The sequence below is a fragment of the Canis lupus genome, unplaced genomic scaffold (genome assembly GCF_048164855.1).
Source record: "Canis lupus baileyi unplaced genomic scaffold, mCanLup2.hap1 Scaffold_285, whole genome shotgun sequence".
Taxonomy (NCBI): domain Eukaryota; kingdom Metazoa; phylum Chordata; class Mammalia; order Carnivora; family Canidae; genus Canis; species Canis lupus.
In genome coordinates this window covers 16,122-38,819 of record NW_027326520.1, presented here as the reverse complement: position 1 = coordinate 38,819, position 22,698 = coordinate 16,122, and the positions used below count along the sequence as shown (strand labels likewise).

The following is a 22,698-nucleotide window of genomic DNA, read 5'->3' as shown; positions in this document are numbered from 1 at the left end:
CACTAATCCTGATATGACAATTCACTATAAACTTAATTATTAAAGCTCTCCTAAAACATCAAGAGTCTGACACCATGTGTTTACATCAAAGCCAACAGACATATAAAGGTGAAATCGGAGTATATTAAGTATTACTCCTTTTTCCCCACTGGATAATCAGTATTTGATATTTCAAACACTCAGAATATTTCTCAATGTTTTCTGTCAAAGTATTGTTAATGAAAGGAAAGAGGGAACGAGTTACAGAACTTTAGAACTGAGCTGATGCAAAGAAAATTAGACATTTCTTTGAAATCTCACATTTTTGTAACTGGCTACATAAAATATGGGTTTACTTTAATATAAAAATGACAATCTTCTCCATTCCTCACGTATACACAGTAAAGCAACTACCACGTTTGGTGGAAACATGAAGCGGAAGATGGGTCAGAGGGAACGAGAGATGGATGCTTTAGCACCAGCTCTCAAGCTTAAACAAGGAAAATAATAAGTTAGGAAAGATTTACACATAGCATTGTTTTCACAGTAAATATTTAGAAATATAAATTAAAGTAGCGTGAAATTGCAGTATCATGATATGGATAAACAACAGATTGTGAGGTCATTAAATTATAATGTAAATCTGTTATCTATAAAATATATGCAATGATGTCTATGATATATGGAGGAGACAGAGCATGCTGCAAAACATCATGATCAACAGATTCTCCTTTATACAAAATCTTATATGTACATTTCTAAATATGCACGAGAACACGTGACCAGTGAGAGACATCAGCAAGAGCTAACAGGAGCTGCCTCTGAGTGACGAGATCTGCAATTCCGTTTACTTTTTGCACTTCTATATACTGATTGCATTTTTAATGATCATTTATCTGAAAAGTTCTTTCCAAAGTAAAATGTCTTTTTTTTAAAAGAGATTCTGACATGAAATGAGAAAAAAAACAAAGGGCTTTATTTTTAAAGAAGAAAAACTTCTAGCAAGGTCATGTGCTAGTCTACTACCCTGAAGGGACTGTGCACTTTGAAGACTTTGGGAAATGTTCACTGTGCCTACAGAGTAGTCCCATGCTCATTCTGTCATTTCTGCAGTGAGTAGCACCAATAGAAGAGGTATGGAGGGCAGCCCCGGTGGTGCAGCGGTTTAGCGCCGCCTGCAGCCCAGGGCATGATCCTGGAGACCCTGGATCGAGTCCCACGTTGGGCTCTCTGAATGGAGCCTGCTTCTCCCCCTGCCTGTGTCTCTGCCTCTCTCTCTCTCTCTCTCTGTCTCTGTCTCTATGAATAAATAAATAAATAAAAATCTTTAAAAAAATAAAAGAGGTATCGAGAAGAAGTGAAAGGTACTCCACCCTCTGGTACAGAACGTGTTTTCATGTGAGGCTCAGGGACCAGTAGTGGGTTATTCTCGACTATACTGCTCTCAATGACATCAAGCACAAACCCACTAAGAGACTTAGGCGTGCCTCTGCTGTTATGACATTTTGGTCAAAATGGCAAAATGCATCTTAATTACAGTTTTGATAGGTATGTACTTATAGGTGTCATATATTCAACGACCTTTCAGGTTCAGGATATAACTGAGTACACTTAGGACATGTAAAGTTAACAAATTAAAACTCTGATAGATGATAGGAAAGAAAATTCTATCCAGAGTTTCACCGATACCATGAAATTATCGTTTTGATGGCCCACATTTATGATGCTCTAAATATATGCACAGTGTAAAGTAGTCAATCTGGATTTCTACAAAAGGACACTGAGCACAAAATGGAAACATAAAGACAGTTCTATGAAATGAATCTCATAAACTATCGACCGAAGAACATTTTATGTTTAAACTAAACAGTTTTTGACTCCATGATCATTTATCATACTCAAGATAAAAATAGATAAAAAATAATTGATAATTGATGATTAAGACAAAATTCATATAACACTAGCATTATTCTTTCCAAGTATTCCAAGCAGAAATTCTTATAGGACACAACCAAAAGTATGGGCTATTTACTTGCTGTTATTTTAATAAAAGAACAAAGAAAACTAAGACCTCACAAAATGTTGAAATAGCTATCTATCTACAGACATTGTGAATTTTTAGGAAGACACGCTGAAACATCAATACCATTGCAAACACACACGCATGCGCATATTCTGGTACGATGAACTTGAAAATTAACAAGCTATATTGGAGTTATGAATAATGGTCCTAATTATTCTTTTCCCAAAGTAGTAAACAGAAATACTATGTCAGAGTTTTCTGATCAGTGACAAAGTCATTAATAAATGAAATCAAAATGGCTAGCAATCAATAAAAAACTGTATTTGTGAGGGAAACATTCACTGCTACACTAGGCTTCCATTCCGTATAGGCAACAGATTCATTTTAGTATGTAAAATGCTCTGGGTTGAAGAATGCTTTTGACAAGAAATGATAAAGATTTTTCCCTATCACAGTAACAAAAACATATATTCACGTTGTGTTTTTTGAACTGCTCATCTTCCTAAAAAAATTAAGTAATGAGGAAGGCCATAAGATGGCTAGGAAAACATAAACTGTAAGAAGCAAGAGGTTCATTTCCCTTAAACAAAATTCCCAGAAAGCAGGCAAGAAAAAAAATAAAAGACCTCAACAATTGGAAAAGTTGGGGAAGGAGGGGAAAATCTGAAAGCAAGCAAGATGAAAATAATGAAAATACCAGCTGACATAAACAGGGATAGAATGCAGTCTAATCCCCAGACTCCTGAGCAAGGACATATGCAAAATTAGCACGGGAACACAAAACTACAACAGAAAGATGGTACGCGTAGCACCGGGACCAAGTATTAAACAAAGCATATCGAATTCAGAACTTGCTCATCAAACTGGATTAATTCTCCCTTTTGATGAAATGCATTTTGAGTTCAGGTTACATCACAGGAATATTTTTATGGAATGACTTTAAAAATGTAGAGAAAGACTCTGATTCCTCTGACTCCCCTTAGTGAAAGAAAATCTTCGAATGCTGCTAAAGTTAATTAAAAACCATGAGGGAGGGATCCCTGGGTGGCGCAGCGGTTTAGCGCCTGCCTTTGGCCCAGGGCGCGATCCTGGAGACCCGGGATCGAGTCCCACATCGGGCTCCCGGTGCATGGAGCCTGCTTCTCCCTCTGCCTGTGTCTCTGCCTCTCTCTCTCTCTGTAACTATCATAAATAAATAAAAATTAAAGAAAAAAAAACCATGAGGGATCAATGAAATGAGAGATTCAATACAGACTGTGACATTCTGGGCCAAAACTGAAGTGTCACCAAAAAGTAATGGTTTTGGTAGACCCTGGCTAACAAACGAGAAAGGATATCAAACACAAAGACTTTTTTTTGTCAAGAATGGTAACACTGATGAGAGAGAACCTCAAAGTGACATACATACATACCGACAACTGAGTATGTATATTCAGCATAAAGACTCACCAGAAGCAGGTGTCCATGCCTCTGTGGACAAAAAACAAAACAAAACAAAACAAAACAAAACAACTTTGGTTAACAGATCAACACACATATTAAAATCCAGACACTATAAGTTCTGGCACAGAGGCTGAAGCACACATTACATGAGAACACTGTTGCTGTCTCTATCTGGTGAAACACAAAGGAGTGTGAACCTCGTAAATGCAATTTTGGGTATCAAAGTCCAACTGACTCTTTGTAATGTGCTCTGGCTTTGCAATTCTCAACATAGCAGGTGATAACCTGATATAGAAGCGAATACTACCGTGACTTCGGTTAGCTGCATGTGAGTTGTTTAAATATCAAAAGGTGAAGTACGACAAATTAGGAATAAAACACAAGTTTATGGAAAGGGTGCTTCAAAGAATGAAACCTGGATAAAACTCAAAAGCAGGAATCCTCCCAAGTGATCCTTTGCTACAAAATTAATTCACATTAGTGGAAGGCTTTGCTATGCCCAGTGCTGGGAATGTTTTTGTCCTGTCGGAAACAGTTCACGCAAAATACCGAATTTCCATATTTCACCGTTATGTCCCGTTGTTTTGCTCAGAAAGAGTACCAAATCTCTGTGCTTAATTTAAAATGAACTACAATTTTGCTGGGGGTTTAATTGCTAAGTAATTTGTTTGAACAGTTTAAACCACTTACAATTTTAGTCAACATAAAAATTTGTGGGCAATCATACGGGAAAACTCATAAAACCACAGCTAAATTCCTAGGGATCAAAGTGTTATAGACTGAAATAGCCTTTAACTAACAAATGATCATTATGATTGGATGTCAACTGCATTCCTATATTGTAATTCATTTGCATATGTAAGAAAAAATAGAAAACCATTAGGCCAAGTAAAGGACTAAAAATTGCTTTTAAAGCAGCAACACTATGCAAATCTAAACAGAAATTCCAAACGTCCTGTTATTCTTCTGGGAGTTCAGAGCAAAAGTCGTTCTTACGTAAAAACGGAATTAAGGTTGAGAGCCCACAAGACTTCCTGACGGTGCTTCGTAAGTTAGAAAATGAGCCCATAGATAGGAGATCGTAAAGACGCTTTTCTTCCAACAGAGACGGCTTCCTTACTGCTCACCCAGTTCCTGACCTCTGTCATGAGCTAGTGAACCCCCAGAACAAAGCTGAGAACAAAACCTGGGTTTCGATACGACTCCACAGTTGAACTCAGAACCAGATTAAAACCAGGGCTTACGAGAGCTTTCCCGCTGTCAGATTCAACCGTGGGTCATCCCTAATCCCGCCCCAGACCAGCGAGAAGACAGCAAGCTCCCATCCTTGCAGGAGTGTGCCGTGGAAGCGTCACAAGCCAGGGACAGAGGGGTTGTGTCCCTCAGAGTGAAGCTACAGGAAATGGTTTCCTTCTTTTCATTTTTTCGTTCTTAAGGAACTTTCATAAAACAGCTCTGAATCATGCAGTCTCCTTTAAAAATGTTCTCCTCATAAGGAAAACAGAAGAAAAATCAACCACCAAAGGTCACACTTGAAAACGCAGAACTTCAGAACTTGTGGAAGAAACACCTGTAAGACCTCTTTCTTTGTACCACTTCATGCAAAGTTTCTCATGAGAAATTTATGTACTGGTTTGTGTTTTATGAATCAGACCTGAATAAAAAGAGAGACTTCTGCCATGAAACTTAAAGGGTAAGAAAATCTCCGTGTGCGTGCCACTCCCAGCATCATGAGTCAGGTTTTTCCCCTCCCCACGCAGACTGTTCCAGAGTCTCACCTCAATCCCCCCTACTGGTCCTTACAGATGCGCTAAAATGGATTACCACTGCAGTGGTTTATCAGTCCTCCTCCGATATCCATAGAAAACTAAAGAAGACCAAGGAGGGTCCTCAAACTCCCATTCCCGACCTGGTGAAAATGGCATTTAAAGTCCTTAACACCCGAGAGGAAGTGGCTGAACTTAAGAGGCAGGCCAGGCTCCAGCAGAAGGTCCAACTCCAGACCCAAGCGTCGGTGGGAGCCCGCAGAAAGGGGGAACCAACCGAATCCCACCTGGGGCTTGCTTCAGATGTGGCACCGAGGGACAATGGGCCCGTCAATGTCCCAATCCCAAGGAGCCAACGCGGCAATTCCCTCAATGTGGAACGATGCGCCACTGGAAATCCGCCTGCTGGGTCTCGGGGGATCCTTGGCGCCTCCACACAGAGGAAACCCTGAGCCGGGAAGTCCAGCCTTTCAACTACTCAGATTGGATGATGACTGACGGGGCCCAGACTCAGACACCCCCTAAGCCAGGCCAAGCCCAGGGTCCTGCTCCAGGTAGCAGGGAAGCCCATCTCTTTCCTGTTGGGCACGGGGGCGACTGACTCCATTGTGCCTTCCTACTCGGGGGCCAGCTTCCCCTCTCCAGTAGCCGTGATGGGAACTGATGGCACCTCCTCTATTCCACGGACTGCCCCACTCCTCTCTTGCAGCCTGGATGGGTTCTCCTCCTCACACTCCTTCCTTAGAATCCCTTCCTGCCCAGCTCCTTTTCGTCGAAAATCCTGACATCTATCTATCAGCTTCTCCTCGGCTAAGTCCGGCTACCCTCCTACTTACCCCCTCTACTAACCCAGAACCCTCCCATTCCTGCTCTCAACTCCTGGAAGAGCTGCCCCCTCCACATCCAGGACTTTAGAATCAGCCCTTCCCTAACCCTGACCAAATTCTCTTTGTGGCCAGAGACACGCAGCATAGGCCATCATTACCCTAGATGCCATCCTAGAGGCAGTTCCCCCCTCCTCGGGACAAGCTCTCGGAAGGCAGAACTTAGAGCCCTCACCAGGGCTCTTCGCCTGTCCAAAGGGCAATGAGCTACCATATACACGGACTCCAAATGTGCCTCCATCATCACACATACACATTCTGTCCTCTGGCAAGAGCAAAGGTTTCTTACAACCAAGGGAAGCCCCATAATCTATGGGCCCCTCATTTCAAAACTACTAGAGGCCCTCAGCCTTCCCACTGAAGTAGCCATTGTCCACTGCCATGGACATCAATCCTCCATGGACCCGGTGTCCTGGGCCAACAACAAAGCTGACTCAACTGCCCAAGCCACTGCCTTAGGCTCCTCATCAGCTCCCCTCCTCTTCCTCAACACACCACATTCCCCCTCTTACACAGATGAGGAAACTCACACACTAAAAAAGATGGGAAGAATAGCCAGGGAGAAAGACTGGATCTTCATTCAAAAGAAACTCGCTCTTCCAAACCATTTAGCTCCTGTGATCATTTCAGACATACGTCAATCCCTACACATTGGTCCCAAGGCCTTACACCAGTTCCCAGGATTCCACTATCCACATCTCCAAAAGGTAATTGGAGAGGTGCGTTAGTCTTACAAAACCTGCTCCACTGTAAATGCTCAAGGGAGAATTCGCAGGCCAGGACCCAATCACCAGCTCCATGGCTACCAACCTGGCAAGGACTGGCAGCTTGACTTTTCCCACATGCCGCGCCATAAATCCTTTCGCTACCTATTAACCTTAGTGGACACCTTTACAGGCTGGATAGAGGCTTTTCCCACAGCTCGGGAGATGGCGGATGTGGTGACCACCATACTCATCGAACAGATCATTCTGAGATTCAGCCTCCTGGAGATCCTACAATCTGACAACAGCCCGGCTTTCATCTCCAGCATCACCCGGCAAGACTCCGAGAGCCTAAATATTACCTGGAAACTCCATATCCCATATCACCCCCAGTCTTCGGGTAAGGTAGAGTGGGCCAACGGCCTTCTCAAAGAACATCTCACCAAACTTACCCTTGAAACTCCACCTGTCCAGGCCAACCCTCCTCCCGCTGGCTTTAACAAGGCTCAGAGCCACCCCTAGAGGGCCATCGGGCCTAAGTCCCTTTGAGCTTCTCTACGGGGTGGCCCTTCCTGCTCACTTAAAATCTTCCATCATCACCTCCTCCTCTCCTATCTTACTTACCTACCTTCCCTAACTCTTCTAAGAGCCCTCCTGTGGGCCCATGTGGATTCAGTCACCCCTACTCCAGGAGCACCCACCTACAGGCTAACCCAACTCAGGACCAGGGCCCCTTCTCCTGGATAAAACTTATCCAACAAGGCACTTCCCTCGCCAGCCTTTCCTGCATGGGCAATCTGTCCCACTGTTTTATCTGTGCCGCTTTAGGCAAAACTCCCCTTGTGGCCATTCCCCTCCCCAAGTGCATTCAGCTGCACCAGCCCCGCACCCACACCTCCAGTGCCTGCCTCATCCCTCTCTCACTAATGTTGCCCTATTTACTGACCCTCTCAACCATCAATTCCCCTTCTGTTATTCTGCCCCTAACTCATCCCTGTGCAACGTCACCCGGTCAAACGTCACCTCTCATCATGCTGCTATTGCCTGATTCTTTTGGTGCCATGGCACCCTATCTCAATCTCTCAATACCTCTGCCTCGCTCCTGACTGTCTCCCTAGTTCCGCGATTAACTATCTATAGTCAGGCAGAAGTAGCCCTCCTCATCAGCCCCCTGGAAAAGCAGAAACGAGTGATCTTTCTCCCACTGGTTGTCAGGGTCTCCCTGGCCTCAACCCTGGTGACCACTGGGTAAGGGGCCCTTATTCTACTCTGTAGATTCCTCCAGGGACCTATCCGAGAGGCTTCAAATGGCTATCGAGGCTTTGGCAGAGTCTTTTGCTTCCCGACAACGCCAAATAAACCCGGTGGCCCAGGTAGCTCTTCAGAACCGACGTGTCTTGGACCTCCTCACGGCCAAGAAAGGAGGAACTTGTATGTGTCTCAATGAAGATTGCTACTACTACATCAACGAAACAGGTGTAGTTGAAAGCAATCTCCACGTCCTCGCCAAAGTTCGTGAGTCTCTCCAAAGACAGTATCACCCTGTCGACCCAACTACACCCCAATGGTGGCAGACCCCACTAACCATATGGCTCCTCCTCTCTCTAAGCCCACTCCTAATCATTGGCATACTATTAATGGTGGTCCCTTGCTCTCTCTGAATCATCAAGGAAGGAATCCGCGAAAGATCTCGGTTATCAGTCAACCAACTTGTTTTACACCCCTACGCTGGCCTGCCCACCTCCGACAGGCACCACGACGCCCCTAAATCAGCAGGAAGCAGCCGGATCTGAATCATCGCCCCATTATAACATAACAAAAAGATCTGAATGTTGGGCTGGGGAGACTGGGGACCTCAAAATGGCTGACCCCAGGCCAGCAACCTCCCAATAAGGCCGCCTTGCGGCCCTACCCTAACTGAGCACCCAAAGACCTGTAACCCTTGCCCTAATTGGAATGCCGCCCCGCCCCCATCTTCCAGAGGAAAACTCTTTATAGACCCCCCCTGCAGTTTGCTTGGGTGTGACTCCCCCCCTCGCTCTCTCTCCCCTGCGGGCCTCAGAACCTAGCCAGGGAGCGCATCCCATTAAAAGCCTGTTTCAAACAAAATAAATAAATAAAAATAAAAGCCTGTTTCCACCAACTTTTGCCTGGCCTCTCTCTTCCAGTTCACTACCAATCAGATTAAACCTGACAAAAACCATGGTCCTTTTGTACCAAACTGCCACTTAAAGACTGTGACAGCTAATCTCTATGTTGTTAGGAACTATATCATTTCAATATGTGTGAAACTGGCAGGGACATAAATTCCAGACATCATTCACTCTTGGCTTTGAAACAGGCTCATGGTATCTGGTATTAGGCAATGTTCTTTGGAATTTGTAGATGAATCTGACCACATCTAGCTTCAGACGTGGAAAAAAAAAACATATCTTATTTAGCAAAGTGATAATGCAGTGTTTTAAATACATCCCAGCTTAGATGACACACGATACTTTTCTCAATGGTTCCGGGGAGCCTCAGTCATTGTGATTTGATAGCACGCAAGGTCAATGAGAAACAGACACGTGGAATTTGAAGCAGAAAGGTACGGTCTTTCTGGATCTTCACATTTGTTTCAATTTCTCACTAATGACTCCTCAAGGCCTTGAATACATGAGTCACCCTTTTAGGCAACTACTATGATTAAAAGTAAGAGAAGAGCAAGTAGGATGTTACCTATTCATTTGGCTGAGTCTTCGAACTCTAAGAGACGATGATGAGACCACCAGTCCATGGGGTGTCAAACTTAACAATGCAGCAGAGGCAACAAGAAACTGCTCGACCCAGGAGTAGATGTGAGTGAAGGCTCACCGGAGGAATCATTCTATACCATAATCGACAGTCTGTACACATCACTGCCTCGGGCTTGGCTCGGCTTCATCTGGTGCACGTGTTGGTCTCACCCAGGAATTCAAGAAGGGCACTGAACACTAGTGATGAAACTGCTCTGCAAGGATATTCTGATTGTTCCATCACATGGGCCTCTTAACAATCCTAGCTTCCCAAACTGCATTCTCAGTGTGTTTCTCCAAAACAATGAGGTGCCACCCTTTATCTGAACTCTTGAATACCACCTCTGCCTGTGGCTGTCCTGTTATGGGGACACCTTTTGCAGCTGCATGCTTTCCCCATTTCTCATTGTGTCCCCTGCCAAGTTTGGACCCCTAGAATACCTACCCTGTCCTGTGTCCAGGCTTGCCGTGTCGGTGATTCATTCACATGGACATTCTGCTGTGGGCTTTGTTCTCTCGGGGCTCACGATATTTACATTCCTTCCCAAGCTTTGCTGTAGGCCAAATCCTTGCTCCTCACCTGGTCCCATCTGGTCTACCCAGACTCAAAAAAAAAAAATCACAACCAAAAGTCAAAACAAAGGAGGAGCAGGTGGAGATTTTTCCAAGCCGAGACCCTGAAGACGAGAACTGAGGAAGACGGACTCGACATTTACTGGTGTGAGGATGAAAAGAGATACTCAGGATGATGGATATTACACACCATCTCACAAGCTTTCCGTGCCTGAAGTGTCTAGCCTGTTGTTCATTCCACGCAAAACTGTGAGACTCAGGCACTCTTTCAGAGCCTTCTGGGACAATATGGGACAACATGTATAAAATATGGGATGATCATCAAAATGAACCCGATTAAACTCAAACAATGGACTTAATTTTTTTTATCATCTCCTTTTTTTAAAAAGATTTATTCATGATAGATATAGAGAGAGAAAGAGAGAGACAGAGACACAGGAGGAGGGAGAAGCAGGCTTCATGCTGGGAGCCTGACGTGGGACTCGATCCCGGGACTCCAGGATCGTGCCCTGGGACAAAGGCAGGCACCAAACCGCTTAGCCACCCAGGGATCCCGATCATCTGCTTCCTAATCCCCATCTCCCTACAAAGGTGGTCAATGATTCATTATGTTATTATCTGTTTCTCACCCCAACATTTCTATCTACCTGTATCCATCCATTTGCTGATGACTGAAACCAGGCAGCCATATCTGTTTCTACATCTAACCCATGACCGTTCTAATTTAAAATATACTTTACATCCATCTTATTATTTTCTTCTCTATATTCAGCACCCAGGTCACATTTATATGTCCCATTGTCATCTCTCACTAGAACTAATATCATTGCATTCTGGCTAGCCTTCCCACTTGTAACTCAAGTCTTTTCGATTTTTTAAAGATGACTTTTACCTCTTTGAGAGAGACCATGAGAGAGAGTGCATGAGTCGGAGCGGGGAGAGGCAGAGGGAGAGGGAGAAGCAGATGCCCCACTGGGCAGGGATCCTGACCTGAGCCGAAAGGCAAAGGCTCAACCGACTGATCCCCCCCACACCAGGTGTCCCTAACTCTGTTCTTTTCTGAATCGTTCCCAAACCCACAACAGGTAGCCTAATAGTGAAAGCCCCAAACATCATTATGTTGTTACTTTGCTTATTAGTTCTCTTCAAAGTCTTCTCTTTGTACCTTGGATGAAATCAAAACCCTCTGAGCCAATAAATCCTGGTGTGATCTAGTCCATGCTGACTTTAGTCACATCTAATGCTGCTCTCCTATCTATCTATTCATTATGTTCCACCTTCCCTGACCATTTTTTCAATCTTTCTCAATCTTGGAGACTCCCATCAATATTTTTTTTACATTCTTCAACATCTCAATGGCTATTAAGATTTCCTATGTAGGAACTTAGCCTTAGCCTTACAACGTTCATCACATATGTTACTTCTTTAACGGGGTCTTCCCTGAACCTCTAATTTAAGAGCTAGTTCTCTCCATTATGATATTTTATGGTCATTGTCATTTTCTTTCATAGCACCTTTCCCACGTTTCTTGTAGGCACTTGTCAGTATGAATATTTCTAAAGTGACTGTCCTCTGAGTAGGCCGTGAGAAAGCTCCATGGGAACATGGGTCTTTTGCTTTCTACTGTATGGCAATGCCTGGTACAGGGACTACAATCATTGGCACTCAATATATCTGTCCAATGAGTGAGTGGAAATTCTGTATCTCATAGTTTATTTGTTCAATTATTCAATAAGCTATTATCTTGTGTAAAGCATGGTCTTCACCTCATTGGGTACAGCAGAGACAAAGAGATGCAAAAGTGCCTGCTCTGGTGAAGCTTCTAGAGTGGGAAACCAGTAATTAGCAACGAATACAAAACATCACATCGCATTTTAGAAAGAGACATGTAGCAAAGAAAAAATGGAGCAGGACAACGGAAATGAGGGGTGCCAGCGAGATGGGATTTACAGTTAGAATAAATGATCAATGTAGGCCTTCATGAACAGTTTACCTCTGGGAAAAGACTTGAAGCAAGTGAAGGCTCTCTAAGAGAAATTCAAGTCAAAGAATTTTCTAGGCAAGGGAATGAGCTAGAATGAGTCCAAGAGTGGGAACTTGTATGGGTTTCTGAGAAACAGTAAAGGAAGATGCAGAGTGGTCAGGAAGGCAGACATAGAGGTTGTGATAAAAGAGACAAGGAAGGGCAGACAGATCACGTAGGCCTTTTGACCACCATCCCCACTTTGGCTTTTACAGTGACTGAGCTGAATGAGCCTTCAAATGGTTTCAGAAGAGTTATAGGATCTTACTTTTGCTTTAAGTGGATCGAGATGGCTGCTCCATGTAGAATCTCACAGCGGGGCATGGGGAAAGGCAGGAAAACCCCACAAAAGGCTTCTGAAGAATTCAGGCAAGAGAAGATGGTCACTTGAATTAGTATCTAGCAGTGGAGATAATAGAAAACAGCTGGATTCTGGATCTATATTGAAGGTCAAGATAAAAGGTTTTTTTTTTTCTGATGCACTGGATGGGGGTTTGAAAGACAGCAAGGAATTAAAGACAACTCTGAGGTCTGGAGGCTGAGTAACTGGGAAGACAGCCTTGCAGTCAAGTCACAGGGGTGAAGAATACAGAGGAGTATGTGTGGTGAGATCATGTTTATTTGCAGAAACTGGAGGAGAGGTTACATGAGTAGTTGGATATACAATTCAGTGGGAGAATGACAAATGTGGGAGGTGTCCACCTACAAACAGCACGGAAGGCAGGACAGGAGATGATCTCACTCCAGACCCGGCCCCCACCCCGGAGTGACTATAAACAGAAAAGACCAATTGCCATGCACCACGCCTCGTGCAAAGCCTCGTGCCCTTGCGTTCGGGTCGCGCTCAGGTGGGCCTTACTCCTCAACTTACCAGGATTATGGGAAATATTTCAATCTGACACATATAATAAGCATGATGCATAAGTAGGTAGCCATTTAGGACAGATCTCTCATTGTCAGACTCTTAACTGTGAAATGAATAAATTAAATTTCTTCTATCAGGTAACATTTTTATTATCATGTATATTTTCTACTTGCTAAGAAAGAAAGCAATGTGCAAATATTTTGTGGTTTAAGTAAGTATCTACAGGAATAGCCATATGGTGTGATGATGGCTAGAGGGCCTCACAGATCCTACTTTCATGCAGTGCACATGCCTCCCAGGCACAACCGTACAATCTACATTAGAGAAAATATAGCATTTGAATAACAAGAGATCACTGCGATAAACTGGGCCCATAAGGCTTATTATAAACATCTTCTAAATATAAATTGCTCTTCGAATTCTATCCTGTAGGAGGAATAGAGTTTTTCATGCAAACCAAAGAACGTCATAAAGCCGACTGGCAGACACCTAAAACCCTTATCATAGGAACTTAGTTTTTAGTGATCTCTAAATTATTACCCAGAAATACAGTTTGGATCCTAATAACTAACTCATTCCAGAAACATTCACCACGAGCTTCATGTGGTTTCCGACACGCTCTGACGCAGGCGCTGATGACACAGAGATGGGCAAAACACATCAGGCGACTGCCCCCATCCACAGGGTTTGGTCTTCCTCCGCAGGTGGAAGAGACAATGACTGAATAAATCTGTAACATGTCACAAGGTGGCGAGCACCACGAAGAGCGGGCACGCAGGGCAGGGGATCCGGGGCGGGGTGGCTGTCGTGTAAGTCCTGCGCTCAGAGATTTCCAACTAGATTATACTGTATGAGACTGGTTGACGACTGTCTGCTATTCAAGCACACATAACAGAACAAAGGCCCCATGGAGTGAGGAAAGGTGACCCAGCTTGGAAAGGGCAATCGTGGAAACAGACACCAGGTCTTCTAAATTGCCCTCAGAGATCTTTTCCTGCTAATGCAGTAGAGAGGGGCAGCATTCCTGTTCTGCAGACTAGGAGTAGGAGAGAGAGAGAAAAAAAAGCTCATTAGCCTTAGGGACAACTGCTGATGACTGTCTAATGATCACAGTTTAATAAGTGGGATATATATATAGTAAGAGTACAGTTGTTACTTGAACAACATGTGTTTGCATTGTATGGGTCCACTTCTTTATACAGTACAGCACCATAGATGTCTTTACTCCCATGATTTTCTTTTTTTAAAGATTTAGTCATTTAAGAGAGAATGAGAAAGAGTGTGTACACGAGTTGGAGGGGCAGAGGGAGAGAATTCCAAGTAGACTCACTGCTGAGCATGAGTCCCGATGCAGGGCTTGATCCAGAGACCATGAGATCATGAGCTGAGCCAAATCCAAGAGTCAGGCACTTAACTGACGGCATCGCCCAGGAGCCCAATGGCTGCACCACCCAGGCGCCCCTCTTCCTTATGATTTTAATAACATTTTCTTTTCCCTAGCTCACTTCATTGTAAGATACATATTAATCTACTGGTTATATCATCGGTAAGGTTCCAATCAACAGTGGGCTACTAACTAACAGTCAAGTTTTGGCAGAATCAAAAATTATACGTGGATTTTCAGCTGTGCTGGGGGATGCTGTCGGGACCCCTAATCCCCACGTTGCGGGGAGGTCAGCTATATTCTAGTGAATTTGTAGTTCTTTACGGTATTACACTGTCCAATTTTGTCACTTCTACAAAAACCTGAAGCAGAGAATACAATGTTCATTGAAACCTGTTTCAGTAACTAAATTTGAGCTACTGTTGATGAAATTGAGTACTGTATATTTCCTGTTATGAGAGTATCTCATGCGCACGCATGCACACACACCATCCCTACAGAGCCTTGTGTGCCACTCGATGCCAGAGAAACTTCCCTGTTTTATCCACAAAGTTCACATTTCCAAAGCCAACCAACAGCACTGCACACATGGACTAGCGGTAATAGAAGTGAGGGATGTCTCGGTCCAGTTAGACCAGAGGAGTGGCAAACATTGTTGCCGCCAAAACCAACGGAAAACCCATTTACAAATATGACGGTCACAAATGACACTTCCCTACAAAACAAAAGTGGCACATCCTGCTGTCTTGTCCAAACTCTCTGTGGCCACAACCAATCGAGAGCTTCCAGCTTTCCTGCACTTGCTTGCTTCCCTTACGTTTGTCACCTCAGATACATGACTTTTCTTTTTTGCAGCTCAGGTTTTGATTTTTTGGTAACTTCTAAAACTTTCTAAGGTTTGGTTGTATTGATTTCTTCAAAGAATATTAAAACTTTCTAGCTAAGGATCTCCTACAAATGACTGTGTTGTCTTTACTTCAAATAATTAATAAACTTCCTTTGTACTTAAGAGTCATTAGGCACACACACACACACACACACAAGAGTCATTAGGCACCATGACAACCCACTGGTTAGTTCTCAACATTTTGCAATTCAGATCACTAGTCAGCTTTCTTCCTGGTCTTCAGACCTGCTTCAATACAACAGGGAAGTATAAAAACAACTTTCATCAGTGAAAAATCCCTAGGAGTTCAGGATTGTTGCACTCTAATGGATACATGGAAGCAAATGTGTATTTCTAGAAATCAATGAATTTATGACTATAAAATATACAGCACCTGTAAATTGAAGAGCTTCTTCCTCAAAAATATAGCCAATAAAAAAGACAGTGCATACATACAAAAAAGCCTTAAATAATAAGGGAGGAAAATAAGTAGAACATGTTAAAAAGCTGGCCAAATGAGAGAGGCATCCTGCCTCTCAGGATGGTTTCCTTATCTTTTACTGCATTTTATAAATGTCATAAAATAATGATGATTTTTTTATTGGAGTTCAGTTTGCCAACATATAGCATAACACCCAGCACTCATCCCATCAAGTGTCCCCCTCAATGTTCGTCACCCAGTCACCCCACACCCCCACCCTACCTCCTTTTCTTCCACCCCTTGTTCATTTTCCAGAGTGAGGAGTCTGTCATGTTCTGTCTCCCTTTCTGATATTTCCCACTCATTTTTTCTCCTTTCCCCTTTATTCCTTTTCACTATTTTTATATGCCCCAAAAGAATGAGACATTATAATGTTTGCCCTTCTCCGATTGACTTACTTCACTGAGCGTAATACCCTCCAGTTCCAAATGATGACTATTTTACAGGAGAAAAAAACACTTTTTTCTTTAAATTAAGAGGTATCACACTGGGAGAATCCTTTCAATGACTGGGAAAAAAATACGGTCACACAATACAGTTTGCGAACAGCAGACATATACAATGCCTGTTGTCAACTTTCTCCATCATTAACCCCATGACAAAACTCTTTTAAAAGTACAAGGGGAGGCTACAGAAGGAGTTGCTTCCACCTGTATTCCTGTTTGCAGTTTCTTCCTCATGTTTGTCAAGACAGAAAGAAGCATTTTTTTTTCTTTTCTTGCTTTTAAGTCTTTAGATTAAAAAAAAAAAAGGCAAACCTATAGGATTTTCCATTTTTGGTGACAGTCATGGAAATCTGGAGACTCATGAGTTCTACGACTAGGGTTTCTGAACTGAAATTAAGAATTCAAGGATTACAGTTAAAGTCTCAGAGCAAAAGATATGAGGCTGAGTATTTTTCAACGAAAGCCCAAAGAGAAAAACAGAGGCTGACGACAGAGAAGAGCTGTGACATAAACCACAGATGATGTCGGAATTGTGATTTCTGTTAAATCTTGCCATGTATGCATGGATGTATGTACAGATACACACACATAGATCTCCGACAGTTCTTGTTCCTCAACGGTTATGCTCAAGGTTTGGTGGGGGGGGGGAACCATCATTCTTTGTCTTGGGATATTTTGCTTACTTTTTGCTATGAATGGACATAGAAAATTAAGTATAAAGATAATTTACAGATTTCAATTATAAAAGAAAATATCAGCTTTTTAGTCCATAAAATCCAGACACCTACTGATAAAGCATCCTAGGAGAATCATCACTAGAAAAGTCCAATGGGACACACGGAAAAACTGCACGTTAACTACTTCCAAAGACAAAATTATTTTCACACTTTCTAGAGGTATTCAATATTTAATGTTGATGCCTGATGGAAAGGTCTTAAGTACTACAAACACTCAGACATTGTAGAAAAGGATGTAGTACTGCCACGTCTACCATCAATTCTATCTAAATAAGTGCTATTTTATGGTGTTAGTTATTACTGTATATAAAAGTATTGAAGACCAAGATTCTTTGGACATATTCTTACAGTTTCCCCAAATGTGTAAGATGGCAATAGGACTTTTTTGAGCATTTATTTTTTTCCCTCCTGATTCACTAGCACCTCTCAAAAATAAGCTCTAGAGAATCATGAAGTCCATTCAATAATTTCCTACTAAACACCCTAAATTACATATAAGACCACCATGATGATATAGATCTACTCAGATTGTCAAGGAATTATTTAACTTAGATTATGAGCAGCTACATTTACCAGTGCTTCCAGTCTGGGACCTCATTTCTAAGTGTGTGAGTTGGTTCTCCTGTTTCCATAATAACCAATTTAACAATCAGCTTGGCAGTCAACTACTTTAGAGGTAGTTTCATTAATGTTAGCCCTCTTCTCATTTATACATGAATCGACTGATACTGTGGGACTACTTATTTTTCTAATATACTTGTAAAAGGGCTCTGAATTCAAAGTAACAAACCTTCTGGAAGAATTAGCTCAGGCTCTTTTGTTTAAACTCAATCTTTTCCTTGTAGAACCTCAATGTATATTTTAGAATTTTCTTCCAATACTTTAGGACTCACTTAAAGTTCTAGTCCTAATATGACAATCTCCTTTTGTTGCTGCAAGGACCTAGAAATGCAACAAAGTTATGAGCTAGAAGTTTTTCAGTTTTTGAATGTCAGTAAAAACCAAAAAGAAAAGGAAACAATTAAGAAATTCAAGAAATTAAATTGGAATACAAAGTGGTCTTCATTTCACAGGACTCCCTCTATCGTTAATCCTCACGAGAATGAAGGAAGCTACTCCCTTACTGTATAATGAAAATCGTGATTTTTGTAATGCTTTTTCCAAATCAAAAAGCTCTCAAAACTAGTTCTTTCTCTCTCCTCTTTCCTGGTTTTGGGTAAAAGACTATTCTTAGTAGATGATCTGGTACATAATGAGCACTGCTGGTTGGCTGCACACACACGTACAACAACATGAACCCAACAAGTAGACAAACATCACTCTCCTTTCACGGCATTTGTCGTTTCTAATGGCTGAGTAATATTCCATTGTATCATAGACCACAGATTCTTGTTGTTGTTGTTGTTTTCTCAACTTTATTGAGGTGGTGGGGGGAGTCAGGGAAGGAAGAGGTGTGGACTTGAAGGTTTTTGTTTTTTTAATGCAAAATAATTTATTTTGTGTTTGATACCAGATGAGACGATAAGGGTGATGGTGCTCATGCCCATACGCCGGCTCCAGGTGAAGTGCTCTAGGCTTCGGGCTCACTCTGCTACCTAAGAAGGTCTTTCTCAGCTTTAGCTCTACACAATGCTTGTGACTCAGCGCCTTGCAGGTTTGGGCATTATGGAAACTTTCACAGACTTGCTGAAGGGGATGGTGCCCTCGATGCTGGTTTCCACCTGGGGTGACACTTCGCCACCGTCAATCCAGGGGGATTTGGGAATGCGGGAATTGGAGTTGTAGGCCAGCAGCAGCCTCACATCCACCTGGCATGGTTCTGTCCAGGCAGTATGGGAGGGGTACACCTGAGTGATAAGCCGGTGGCGCCCTGGGCCAGGATTCTGCAAGTCTGCCGGCTTAGGATGAATCATCTGAGCCTGGCCATCTGGATAGAAGACCTGGACCTTCACAGCACTCTGAGGGTCCTGGACATTTTCCAGGGTCACATCGACATGCAGGGCCACAACCAATCCAGATGTAAACTGCAAGGGGTTGTCTGACTCACCTGCTGGCTCAATGATGCTGGCTGAAGTGTGTGGATCTGCTCTGGAAGGGGGAGGTGCAAGAAGGTACTCTGCCTCAGCATGGTCCGTAGAATTTTGACCACTTCCACAGGTTTGGATGTCATGAGTCGGGGCATAAGGTCAAGAAGTTTGTCCACAAAGCTGTCCTTTAGGTGGGGCAAATCCGCAATAAAACACCTCTGAAAAAAGTCCACTTCCTGTAAAAAGTTTTGACACATCCCAAATAAGGGGTCAACTCCTCGAGTAGTCCGTGCTGTTACTATAAGTTGCAAGGCTTTGGCCTGCAGCCTCAGGTGATGTATAATCACCACCTGTTTATTCTCCACACCACTGTACATGAACTCCATTTGGTAGGTCTCTTCCATGATCTGTTTTGCTGCTGTGGAGGCCAAGTCACTCTGCTTCAAATATAAAGGGGCAGCCACATTCCAGAGCTTTTCTTGCAAGGCCTTGAGGAGAAGAAGCTGACACCAAAGATAGGTAGCCGAGAACTCCTAGCAGCGACTCCTGCTAGTTCAGACTGAAGTTCTCCAAGTTTTTGAAGATCCTGGATGGTGAACTCCAGCAGCTTCTGGGTTCCCTGAGGGTTCCGGTGCTCTGAAGACTGTACACCCTTTCAGAGCTCTGCTGCAGGAACTGATGGGACGGGTCCTCATGGGGCGCAATACCGGGAGAAATGGCCGATGACACTAGTTTTCTACCTGGTAACCTTAAGGCAGGAACAAGATGAGAAAGACTGTCTCAGAGGTAGGCATAATGCCTGAAGGTATGATCTGAGAACAGTGCTGGCATTGTTGAACAGGTTTTAGCAGCATTAAAAATAAGAACCAAAACTGCAATGTAAGCTGGTTCATCCATGTCTGGTTCAGCTGTGTCAAAAAATGGATGGGTGCTCAGGAGCTCTGGCACCAAGGGAAGCACCAGGGTTGGATGCCGACTTCCCAGAAACTTCAAGCACTTCCATATAGAGTCCCTATCAGTAGGGTACTTGGTTAAATTTTTCAGCAGTTCCGCCAGTGCAAGATGAATCCCTTCTTTAGTCGAAACATTAGTACAGCATAAAAGTTCATGAAGAGCCTCTCGAATATCTCTGGATGAATCCTCTAACACAGCCAGGACAGTGTCAAGCTGATCCTCTCGGAGAGTGATATTATTAGAAATTTTTCTCATGCTGTGTATGGGCTGCAGATGTACTTCCTCAATTTCATCATTAAACATGTCAACCAGGAAATCAGGGCGGCACTTCTCTGCAAAAGAAGGTGAAGATTGGGCCAGCACGCAGAGAGCCTCCACAGCAGCAATGAGGACCTCATACATCTCATCTTCCAATCCCTGAACAAAGGCTCCACAAGCTCCTGACTCAATCAAGTTCACAGCTCCTGTATCTATTTCTTCTTTGGGAGCATCACCTCCTCACTTTCTGCCACTGGAAAACTCTCCTGACCTGTAAAGTTCCTTGGCATGTTCATGTGCAGTGCATTTTCTCCTGAGATCGGACATGAGCTTCTTGTCGAGTGTTTGCTCCAGGAAATGAGAACTGACTTGTTCCATTGAGCCCAACAGCTTTGCAGCCTGAACTCGAACCACCCAGGAGCCATCATTGACCATGGGGCAAATTTTTCCAAATGCATCACCAACTAAGCGAATTTCTTCATTAGAAGAAGGAATGGGGACAACGCTTTCAGGATAGAGCTGACTGACAACCCAGATAAGTTGGACTGCAGCACTGCGCCCTTGTTCATAGTCATCAGACAACAATTTACAGGCCTGATTATAAATTGCTTGGTGTAATTTCAGTCCTCTCTCATGAAGCTGCAACATGGCTTTTCTAGCTGCTGTTCTGACACGTGGGTCTTGGTCACTGAAGTAATCCCCTATCATCTTCTGGACATCTCTGACAGCTAGGCCTTCTCCATCTTTTGTGACACTTTTCTCCAAAGAGCCAAGATTGCCAAGTAATTGCAGGCACTTATTTCTTACACCATGAGACGTATCTGTGAGGTGCTTGCAGGCTACATCAACTAATCCCATCTGGATAGCTTGATTCTCTGGGAGTCTGGTGCCAGTTGCAAGCAAGCTGTCCAACAGTTGAGCAAGGACTTGATGAGACTTTTCATTCTGCAGGATGTTAATGGCATCATCCATAATGCAGTCTGGTGAAAATCCTGCAGTCTTTGATAATAAACCCAACAATGATGCAATTTTCAGTCTCACAGATGGATCATTCTCCATAATAATGTTCCAAGAGAATCCTAACTACTCCTTCCACACTTTCTGCTTCAACAGGCTTTCTGGCAAACTGGAGTAGATACTGCAAAGCATCCGCTGGGAAGGGAGCTTTACACAGATCTACGTGGAGTGCTGCAGATTTACTTGGTTTTGTCAATCGCAGTTTCTTGGTTGCAATTTCCTCCTGTTGTTGCTGGACCTCCTTAGTGAATTCGTCGTACACTCGTTTCTTTAGGTGAGCCGCCATGACTTCCCGCCAGACCACAGCTTCTTGATCCATCATCTTTCGATGGACACCGAGGTTCCTTCCACAGTTTGGCTATTGTGGACATTGCTGCTATAAACATTGGGGTGCAGCTGTCCCGGGTATTATGCTGAGTGAAAACAGTCAATCGGAAAAGGACACACATTATATGGTCTCATTCATTTGGGAAATATAAAAATTAGTGAAAGGGAATAAAGGCAAAGGAGAGAAAATGAGTGAAAGTATCAGTGAGGGTGACAAAACAGGAGACACCTAACTCTGGGAAACAAACAAGGGGTAGTGGAAGGGGAAGTGGGTGGGGGTGGGTGACTGGGTGATGGGCAATGAGGGGGGCACTTGGCGGGATGAGCACTGGGTGTTGTGCTATATGTGGACAAATTGAACTCCAATAAAAAATTAAAAATTCTGGGGATCCCTGGGTGGCGCAGCGGTTTGGTGCCTGCCTTTGGCCCAGGGCGCGATCCTGGAGACCCGGGATCGAATCCCACATCGGGCTCCCGGTGCATGGAGCCTGCTTCTCCCTCTGCCTGTGTCTCTGCCTCTCTCTCTCTCTCTCTCTCTCTCTCTGTGACTATCATAAATAAATAAAAATTTAAAAAAAAATTAAAAATTCAAAAAAAAAAAAAGAAAATGGGCCCTTTATGTAAAATAAGCAAACATTTAACTGATGTATTCAGTAGGTCCAATAAATGGAAATGTATGACACTAAAAAAAAAAAAAACACCAGGGAAATCTTCAGGGTTCTAAAGTATGTCATTGTTTTTCAAAAGATATCCGAGTGATATAAACAGGAACACCACAAGTACAGAAGTAAAAGCTGCTGAAGGCACAGATACGAACAATTTCACTACTATGTTAAATGCCGTAGATCATCATGAGAAAGATTTAAATGCATCAGTAAATAAGAATCTTTAAGTTTTGGACACAGTTTTTTTTTTTAACATAAGCAAATATGCAATAATGTATTTCAAATGTGAAAAAGTACCTGTACCCATGGCCACCCTGGAGGAAGAGCATGCCAAGGGGCATGCTATCGGGATCCCCCACATGACAGAGCAGCCACCTGCCTCAGTGAAGCAACCGACTTCGGCCACTGAGCAACATCCTAAACGAAATCAAGAGCCCGCCAGAGCTACTACACTGGGGCAAGCTGAAACTTATGGGCCTGAG

General features: G+C 43.3%; 1 pseudogene; it reads right to left on the bottom strand.

The window, feature by feature from the left end:
* Positions 1 to 18,382: 18,382 nt before the first annotated feature.
* On the bottom strand, positions 18,383 to 21,629 carry LOC140629861 (integrator complex subunit 4 pseudogene; annotated as a pseudogene).
* Between the last annotated feature and the right edge of the window lie 1,069 nt (positions 21,630 to 22,698).